Genomic DNA, 10,617 nt, shown 5'->3' on the forward strand with positions numbered 1-10,617 from the left:
CTCTTTTACTTGCTCCTAGGAAAAGTATGTACCTTTTACCTTCCTTTAAGGTACTTCACCTTTTCCAATCTGTTTTCTGAACTTCTCTCTTAGGTCATCTTAAATTTTGTCCTCACTCTGTGTCTGTGTTTGAGTTTTCTTCCCTTATTTAGACAATTCAGGAAAAAAATGAAGTAGTTTTGTTTATATAAATTTTTAATTCTTTAAAGTCCTGTATTCATTTATTTTTTTTTGCATTTAGGTTTTATTCAGTTTTTCTGGATAAGGTGTTCTTGATTTTTAACTGTTAGGAATAGTGTATTCTACGTTTTCCACTTCTTTAGAGTGGTGGCTGTTAAATGATCTGTGATCCTGACTTGGACTCCTCAGTATTTGAATTCTTTCTGATTACTTGTAGGAATTTTTCCCCCTAACATGGAAACTCTGGATTGTAGCTATAATATTACTGGATGTTATAGCTTGGAGTTTTCTTTCAAAAGATGTCTACATTCTGATTCTTTTTTTATCATGTGATTTTCCCCTTTTTTCAAAATTTTCCTCTTATTTCTTCCCTCCCTACACAAGAAATAGCTACCATTAGACAGAAATCACTATACATGTGTGAAATTATTCTTATTCAGTTTTTTTTTCTCTAGATATAGATGGTCTCTTTCTTCATATATCCTTTAAAGTTATTTTGGGTATTTTTAATAGATAAAATAACATATTTTCAAAAAGTTGTTCTTAAAAAATATTGATGTTACTGCATACAACATTCTCTTGCTTCTGTTCATTTCACTCTTGATTATCTTGTGCAAGTCTTTCCATTTTATTTCTAAAACCATTGAGCTCATCATTTCTTATAGCATGATGGTATTCCATCACAGGCATATACCACAACTTGCTCAGCAATTCCCCAACTAATGTACACCCTTCAAATTTCAGCTCTTTGCCACCACAAAGTTACTATAAATATTTCACAACATATAGATTCTTTTCCTTTTCCCTAATCATCTTCATAAATGAACCAAGTAGTGGCATTGTTGGGTCAAAGGGTATAGGTAGTTTGATAACTCCTTGGGCATAAATCAAGAATGGTTGGAAAAATTCACAATTACACCAAGAATGAGTGTCCCAATTTTTCTATATCCACTCCCACATTTGTCACTTTCCCCTTCTATCATTTTAGCCAGTCTGTTAGGTGTAAAATGATGACACCATGCAGTTTTAATTAGCATTTCTTTAATCCATAATGATTAGAACATTTTTCATGTGACTATAAATTGTTTTTACTTCTTCAGAAAATTGCCTGTTCATATTCTTTTTTTCAAACTTTTCCTTTTATTTCTTCCCTCATCACCTAAAAGATGGCTACCATTAGACACAAATCAGCATACATATGTGAAATATTTCTTCTACAGTTTTTTCTCTAAATATAGATATATAACTTTTTATTAATTAAGAAATGACTCATATCCTAATTCATTTGAAACACTTCTTTGTATAATTTAAATATGAGACCTTTATCTTATAAATTGTCTAAAAGCTATTTTCCCCAATTTTCTGTTTCCCTTCTGATCTTGGGTACTTTACTTTTATTTGTACAAAAACATTTTAATGATATTGAAATGATCCATTTTACACCTAAATTTGCTCAGTATCTCTTATTTATTCATAAAATAGTTAACTATCCATAAATCTGATAAGTAATGTGTTCCATGTCCTAATTTTCTCATGAAATTACCCTTTATAAAGGGGATGGAGCCAAGATAGTGACTAAAAGCAGGAATTTCTCCATGAATTTCTTCAGTAACCTGTAAAAAGTGAATCTTAATGGATTTTAGAGTGGCAGAATGCATTGGGAGATGGAGTGTGACAGATTTTTAGTGTAGGAAGATGCAATGGGACTGGTCAGGGGAAGCGTGGAGCATGGAGACTGCATCAGCACAGACCTGAAATCTGAGCAGAGCAGGACCAGAGCAGAAAGAGAGCGAGCCTAGAGGGGCTGGTTGACTCACCACAGCAGCAATTCTCAGACATCTCACCACAGAACAGGGGATCTGTTGGAGGTGGACAAGAGAAGGCAGAAATACTAAATGCATCCTTTTCAGATCATGATAGAATAAAAAAATTATATGTAACAAAGGGTCATGGAAAGAGACTAAAAACTAATTGGAAACTAAATAATTTAATACTTAAGAATGAGTGGGTCGAACAAGAAATCTTAGAAACCATCAGTAATTTCATCCAAGAGAATAACAACAAAGGGGTAAAATAGCAAAACTTGTGGGTTACAGCAAAGCAGTTCTTCAGGGAAGTTTTATATCTGTGAATGCATACATGAATAAAATAGACAAAATGGAGATCAATAAATTGAGTATGTAACTGAAAAGGCTGCAAAATGTACAAATTGTAAATCCTCAATTAAATACTAAATTAAAAGTACTGAAAAACAAAGGAGATATTAATAAAATTGAAATTTAAAAACTATTGAACTAATAAATTAAATTAGGAGTTCCTTTATTAAAAAAACAATAAAATTTATAGAACCTAAGTCAATTTGATAAAAAAAAAGTGAAACCAAATTACAAGTATCAAAAATGAAAAGGGTGAATTAAACGACAATGAAGAGGAAATTAAAACAATAATTAGGAATTATTTTGCCCAATTGCATACCCATACATTTGATAATCTTATTGAAATGGATGAATATTTACAAAACTATAAATTGCCCAGATTAACTGAAGAGGAAGTAAAGTACTTAAATAATTCCATCTCAGAAAAAAGAAATTGAAGAAGCCATCTCCAGAGCCAGATGGATTTGCAAGCAAATTCTATCAAACATTTAAAGAACAATTGATATCAACACTTTATACACTCTTTGGGAAAACTGGAGAAGAAGGAATCCTACCAAATTCTTTTTATGACACAAATTTGGTTCTGATGCCTAAATCAGGAAGAGCCAAAACAGAGAAAGAAAAATATAGCGCAATGTCCCTCATTTTTTTTTTTTTTGGTTCAAGACTTCTTGTACAAAATCACTAATGGGGAAAGGTTTTACTTGATTGCACATGTTTAATCTATATTGGATTGCTTACATTTTCACGTATGAGGGAGAATAGGAATGGAAGATGGAAGGGATAAAATTTAGAACTCAAATCTTTTACAAAATTTTAAAATTTGTTTTAACATGTAACTTGGAAAAACAAACACTATAAAAATAAAAAGAATATAGTTCGATTGTCACAAAGATAGAAGGTTTCTGTCAGTTCTCTTCAGACTATGCTTTCAGGTCTTTATGACCTTGCTTTCTTTAAACCAGTTTCTCTGAAGAAGTTTGGAATCCCTTTAATAAAGGAGGAAAGAAATTTATCTCAGGAATTGATCAGAGTTGTTCTAGACATGGATCTGTTTGTCTTCTAAGACATCATGATTGACGAGCTCACTCTTTTTGATTGTTACCTCAGAAAATCTAATGCTTGCATAATTTTCTATAGTAAGATCAACACACTCAGCTGACATCATAGAAGGTTACAGGCTATATATCTTCTTCATCATTTATCATAATGATGATAACAATAACAATGATGATCTTTTATATTGCTCTTTAAGTTTTGCAAAGAGCTTTACAAATATTATCACATTTTATTCTAACAACCATTGGAGATAAATGTTATTATTATTACTCTCTAACTCAGTGTGAGAAATCTCTCAAAGGATTTTCCAGGGTGAGAAACACATACAATGGACATCCACTGTAAGATCCATCTTTCCTCCTTTCCTGAATCTCAAAATCCCTTGAAATTATTCTTCAACCATTCTACCCTTACAGCAGTTTTCTGATGAAAAGGTAAAAATTCTCAAGATCAGTAAATGTGTATTTGATTCAGTTCCATTCCCATTTCTTCCATAATTAGAGAATATCCAAAATCCTGCCCCCTGGGCCTCACCCTTTCCTATTTTCTGTGTATATTGCAATTTTTAAAAAAAATTTATTCATTTTAAACTTAAACAAAAAAAGAAAAAAAAAACTTTACATACACCGAACAACAAAAAAAGAGACTTCAATATAAAACACTGAATTTCCCTTTCACAATTTATTAAAAAAAAAAAACAACTATGTAATAAACACATTATCAAAGCTACCCTGCTCTTCCATATTTCTTTCTAAATTTATTTTTGTTCTCTGCTATGCACATTTATTTTTTTCTACATCCCTCTCCACCTCACAGTAGAGATGGATACCATTAAACACAAATACTGTTGCATTACTCCATGGGGGAGGGAGGGAAGAAGGAAAGAGGAAGAGAAAATTTAGAACTCAAGGGAATGTGGAACTGAATGCTGTAAACTAAAAATAAATAATAATATAAATAACACAAATGTTTTTATGTGTGTCTATATACGTATATATGTGCTTGTACGTGTGCATATATATGCTATACATGCTACTATTTATCATTTCTTTCTATTAATACGGATAGCATCTTCCTCCCTAAGTGTTTTGTAGTTTATTTGTGTACTTACAATACTCAAGATGACTTAGCCATTCAAAGTTGTTCTTAGAACAATATTCCTGTTACCATGTACAATGTTCTTTTGGTGCTGTTCATTTCACTCTTCATTATTTCAGTTGTTACATGTTTTGTTTTGTTTTTTGGGTTTTGTTTTTGGGGTTTGTTTGTTTTTTTTTTGCTTTTTGGAGGGGGAAGGTAGGATATTTGAGGTTAAATGACTTGCCGAAGGTCACACAGCTAGTTTTGTGTTGTGTCTAAGGGCACATTTGAACTCAGGCCCTCTAGACTCCAGGGCCAGTGCTCTATTCACTGTGCCACCTAGACGCCTCTTCCATGTTTTTCTAAAATTCGCCAGTTCATCGTTTCTTATGTCACAGTAGGATTATATATAATCATATATCTCATCTCGTTTGGCCATTCCTCAATTGTTGGGCATACCCTCAATTTCAAGTTCTTTGGTATGACAAAGAAAGCTGCTATGATTATTTTTGTACATATCAGTTCTTTTTTCTTTTTCTCTTAATCAGCTTGGGAAAAAGATCTAATAGTGATATTTCTGGGTGAAAGGTTATAAACAGTTTTATAACTCTTTGGGCATAATTCCACATTGCTCTGTACAATGGTTGGATCACTTCACAGTACAATAGTGAGTTAGTGTTCCAGTTTTTCCATATCCCCTCCAACATTTGTTGCTTTTCAAATCTATCATTTTACCCAATCTGATAGGTTTAATATGATATCTTAAAGTTGTTTAAATTTGTGTTTCTCTAATAAATAGTGATTTAGGGCATCTTTCATATAACTATAGTTTTGATTTCTTCATTGAAAAACTTCCCATTCATATCCTTTGACAATTTATCAATTGGGAAATGACTCATGTTCTTACAAATTGGACAAAGTTTTTGTAGTATATATGAAAAATTTATCTGAAAAAACACCTATAAAATTTTTCTCCCAATTTTCTGTTTTCCTTCTTATCTTGGCTACTTAGGTTTTATTTATACAAAATCTTTTCAATTGAATGTAATTGATATTATGTATTTCACCATTCACAATGCTCTCCATCTCTTGCTTATAAAGTGTCCTCTATTCCATAAATTTTTTTTTTTTTTAAGCAATCGGGGTTAAGTAACTTGCTCAAGGTTACACAGCCAGTTATTATTTCTGGGTGTGGTGCTGAGTGTCTGAGCCCAGGATTCGATCTCCAGGTTGTCCCAACACTGGAGCCCGTGCTCTTACTCGCTGAGCCACCTGGCCGCCCCTAACCAATTGGGGTTAAGTAACTTGCTCAAGGTTACACGGCCAGGTGTTTCTGGGTGGGTGCTAAGTGTCTGAGCCCGGGATTCGATCTCCAGGTCAGTCTGACACTGGAGCCGGTGCTCTTACTCGCTGTGCTACCTGGCCGCCCCTGTTCCATAAATCTTATAGGTAATATATCCCATAATAGGGGCAGCCATACAAATTTGCATTCTTTATCTTGGGGTAGCTGTCCAATACAATCTACCTCCAAATTTGGGTTGGAGCTTTTCTGCTTGCTCTCTCTCCAATTACTACCTGAGGAAGAGTTCATTCCTTCTCCAGGTGACTTATATGACAATCCTCTGCTACTTGTTTTATCAACGAATGAGAGATACTAATACCTCGATCTTGTGCCCACTGGTGTGTGGCCAAGAGCCCTAAATTGATGACCATTTGATGGTCCCATTTTACTAGTACTGAATGATCAGCTGCTTTAGAGTAAGAACTACATGTGGAGTAGTAATCTTCGGTAGTGTGTTAGCATGTGCATTGTACTCATGTTCTGGCATGGTGAGATCAACGTGAAAAACATGAGAAACTGACAAATTAGTAACCAAAGATATGCCTCACATATCTTCCCTTAATTCTTTGCCCCAGACTTGTTTACCATGAATTTTCCAATTTTGATTTTTCCACATGGAAATCCATGTAGCTAACCAATTAACTATAGCCCATGAATGAATGAATATATGACACTGTCCTTGTTTTGTTCTGATAGCTTGATGTACTGCCATAAGTTCAGCATATTGACTTCTTCCACCTAGCAAAGTACTTGCCAAAGTCTGCCTAGTACATGGGTTATAAGCTGCTGCTTTTCAATGTCTTTTGTGGCTGAAATATTGTGCTGTCCCATCAGTAAATCATGCATGTATCTTTTCTTCATTTAATCCATCATATCTTTCATTCCATTTTACCAAGGACTGTACCAACTGTTGCTTTGGTTCAGGGAGTGTATCATTTCCCTCAATAACTATGTTTGCTATAGATTAATGCAGAGCAAAAACTCCACTTTAGTTGTTTTAGATCTATTTCGAATATGTCATTTCCATCTAATTGTGCTAACCTCTACTGAATGCCCAATTCTGTGAGAAGCTCGGGTACTCATTACACAGGTAGTAATTAGGATTCCAGGCCTTAATATCACTCTTGACCCAGAGTCAGTTTTTTCATTCTTTACCAAAGCACAATATGCAGCTAACAACTACATTTAAAAAGGTATGTTCAACTCCAGATGAAGGGATTTTCCTAGACCAAATCCAAAGGGTACATTTCAGCCATAAACTCTAGCTTGCATAGTCAACCTGTACAGTCACTTGTAAATCCACCCAGCTATTTTGCATAGGCTATGAATTTAGGTTCAATGGTATAGGCCAAAAGTTTTACCTTTTCAAGTCCCCAATTACATTCATATTTCTTCCCAGTAATTTTACATTGGGGTTTCAAAATTTGTCCCAGATGTAAAATGTGGTGCCTGCAATATTCAAATAATCCTATAAGCTTTTGGACCTCTTTCTTATTGGTAGGGATAGGAAAATCTTGAATATTTTGTCAGGCTTGAAGGAGAATCTCTTGCAGCCCCTTATTCCATTGTATACCCAAAAACTTTATGTTTGAGCTGCCCCTTGAATCTTTTTGGGTTATTTTTCTACCTTTTGTTTTTTGTATGCTCAATTAAAAGCACTAAACTCTTCTCCACTTCTTTTAGATATTTTTCCCTGTATCATAATATCATCTGTGTAGTGGGTAAGCTGTACACCAGGTAACTCTAATTCATCCAAATGTTCAGCCATAATTCTATGACACATAAGGGGCTATGCAGATATCCACGCGGCAAGTGGGTAAAAGTATACTTCATGCCCTGCCAAGTGAAAATAAACTGGTCCCATTGTTTATAATCTGTTGGGGGTAGTAAAGAATGTATTGCTTAAATCAATAACAGAGTACAAAGTACCATTATATTTCTGAATTCTTTCTATTAAGTTGATGGTATCTGGAACAGCAACAAAAAAAGGGAGAAATCACCTTATTCGATTGTCTATAATCCACTGTCATTCTCCACAACCTATTTGACTTTTGTACGGATCAGACAGAATTATTCCATCAAGTGGTTGTAGGATTCCTGCCTCAACATATTCCTTTATAGCATTGGTAATTTCATGTTGCCCACCTGGCACACAATACTCCTTTAAAGTAATTGCTTCAGAACATTCAGGTAAAATGATTGGGTCCTTTTTATTTTTTTTACTAAAATTGTATTAATTCCTCTCTTTCTTATTGCAAATTGTTATCTCCACTCAGGCAAATTTAAAGTCATACCTCTCGATATAACTATTCCAATGATGTATTCAGGAACGGGCACAATGGCCACTGTACATTCTTTCTTAAGCAATGTCCAATTTTTGTCGTTAGTTTGACTTGTCTGGCCAATTCCCTCCCAGTGCTGTGATGTTAATAAGAATTCCATGACTGAATTTATCAGGGTTCCCATATACAAGGGAGGCCTCCACCCCAGTATCTATTAATGCCCTAGTTACAGAACTTGATCTGTTTTTCCAATATATGGTCAAATTGATATGGGGTCTGTAATCCCATCTATGTATTTTTTTTTTTTATCTGAGCTGTGGCTTGGCCAATTTCCTATTCTCTCTGAAGGTACAACAAACTTGGCTATGATTCAGGAGGATCTGTAGGGACAGTTCTTACTTCTCTATTCTGTCTAATAATTATCTCCTTTTCTTGGTATATTTTATACAGTACATTAGTCAGAATACTATAAATTCTTTCCGAAATCTACACCTATTCTCAATAGATCAGTAAACAATTACTTTCCTATGACTCCATTCTGACTTTGATACTACTGGGTATTTGCTCTTCTCTCTCAAAGAAATTTATCTTTTTCCCATTCCCCTGAGACACATGGCTATGAAATCTTGTACAGCACTTTCAAAAAAGGTTTCCCTATTTCACCAATTAGTAGAGTCAGATTTAGGTTCTTATAAGCAGGAAGAGTCATCTTCACTATGATATTTCTATGAGAAACTGCTAAGGGGATATCATGTTAAGCTTTTGCATCTCTGACCATGATAGTTGTCTTCATTACCTCGTCCTTTAAATTTCCCCTATAGTGCCTAAGCAAGTACCAGGGTCTCTCTCCACAAGGTCACATAGAATCAGTGGGATACATTTTATTGCATACATCTGCTTCTAAAGCTAACCTCTTAGTCATATTATTACCTCCTTGCATATGGTGACCCCTAAACGCTTGCTATAGAAAAGAATTGTGGCTCATACTTATGAATTTCAAACAATCCACGCTATCTACCAATACTCCTATGATCTCTTCATCACTGGTTCTCACCATCCAAGACAGGAAGGATTCTCCCATCCCTTGTGTGAATCAACGTAATATATCAGTAACCTCTTGCTGAGTGAAATCCTCATTTATCTCCCTGAACTTAGTTTGGCCTTCCTGTTTCTCCTGCTTTCTTCTCGGTATGGGGCTAACTTCTGCCCTTACAGAAGTCTAAAAACATCTAACATTGTTTCATTTTCCTTCCACACTTTCTACTGGTCATGGTCATCACAACAACTAGGCTCAGTCTCTGCCAAAACTGCATGTACCTTCCTTTTATAATTTTTTTCTTCTTTTTCTTAAACAAACACACTTGTACCATCTGAGAGTCTCCAAATTGTTCTTTTAAAGGAGAGCCCAAGTGCTGTAAATTCCAATGCAAACCACCTAACTTCCTTTTCTGTCTGAGCATTGTATTCCAGCAACCTGTCTCTGTTTTTACATATAATATGGTAACCTATTAGTAAAACCCAGTCTTTTCTTTTGTTAAACGTTTTTCTGTTTCTTTCAACTAAATTTTTAAATGATGTCCATTCTTTTTTTCTTGCAACTAAATGTAACAGTTAAAATATTATGAACGATATCCTTTTCCATCTGATCTCAGAAGTGTAGTTATATCCATTGACTTGTTTAGTCCTGCAACAGATTAATTAAAATTATTGAAGCACCCCCTGTCTTCCCACCTCTGAGAACCTTGCATCAGTAAGGATCACACCAGCAGATTAAAGGTGTCTGCTTCCAACCCACTCTGCTTTTATTACTTGCTTCTTTCTGTGACTAGGTTGCTGTGGAATTTTCTTTCCGTACATGGACCCCACAGAAGCTTGATCTCCTGCTCTGTACAACCATCTCACAATCAGAAGAACAGGGAAATCACACTAATCAGCATATCACTCAGTTGATCAAAAGAAGCCAGCCACTTTTCTTCAACAAGATGCAGCAGTATTTATCATTATGACAGTTTTTCTCTCCCACCAAAAAATGCAAATTAAAACAATGCTGAGGTACCAGCCCACACCTATCAGATTAGTAGATATAACATAAAATTAAAGTGATAAATGTTGGAGGAAATGTGGGGGAATTGGAACACACATGCACTGCCAGTGGAGTTGTAAACTGATCTAACCACTCTATAGAGCAATTTCAAGCAAAGGGTAAACAAACTGTACATACCTTTTGTTCCAGCAATACCACTAATGAATCTATATCCCAAAGAGATCATAAAAAAGGGAAAAGAACCTACGTGTATAAAAACATTTATAGTCACTATTTTTGTGGTGACTAAGAATTGGAAAACAAGGGGATATCACTCGTTAGGAAGGAGTGGATAACCTAGGGCCTCAAGACCCATGTGGTTCTCTAGATGCTCAAGTGCAGCCCTTTGACGGAACCCAAACTTGACAGTGTGAATAGATAGATAGACAGGTCGGTAGATAGATAGGTCAGTAGATACATAGGTAGATAGGTAGG

Source organism: Petaurus breviceps, unplaced genomic scaffold (genome assembly GCF_028583685.1).
Source record: "Petaurus breviceps papuanus isolate PSGF00001 unplaced genomic scaffold, PetGlider_PUasm1.0 164, whole genome shotgun sequence".
Lineage (NCBI taxonomy): Eukaryota > Metazoa > Chordata > Mammalia > Diprotodontia > Petauridae > Petaurus > Petaurus breviceps.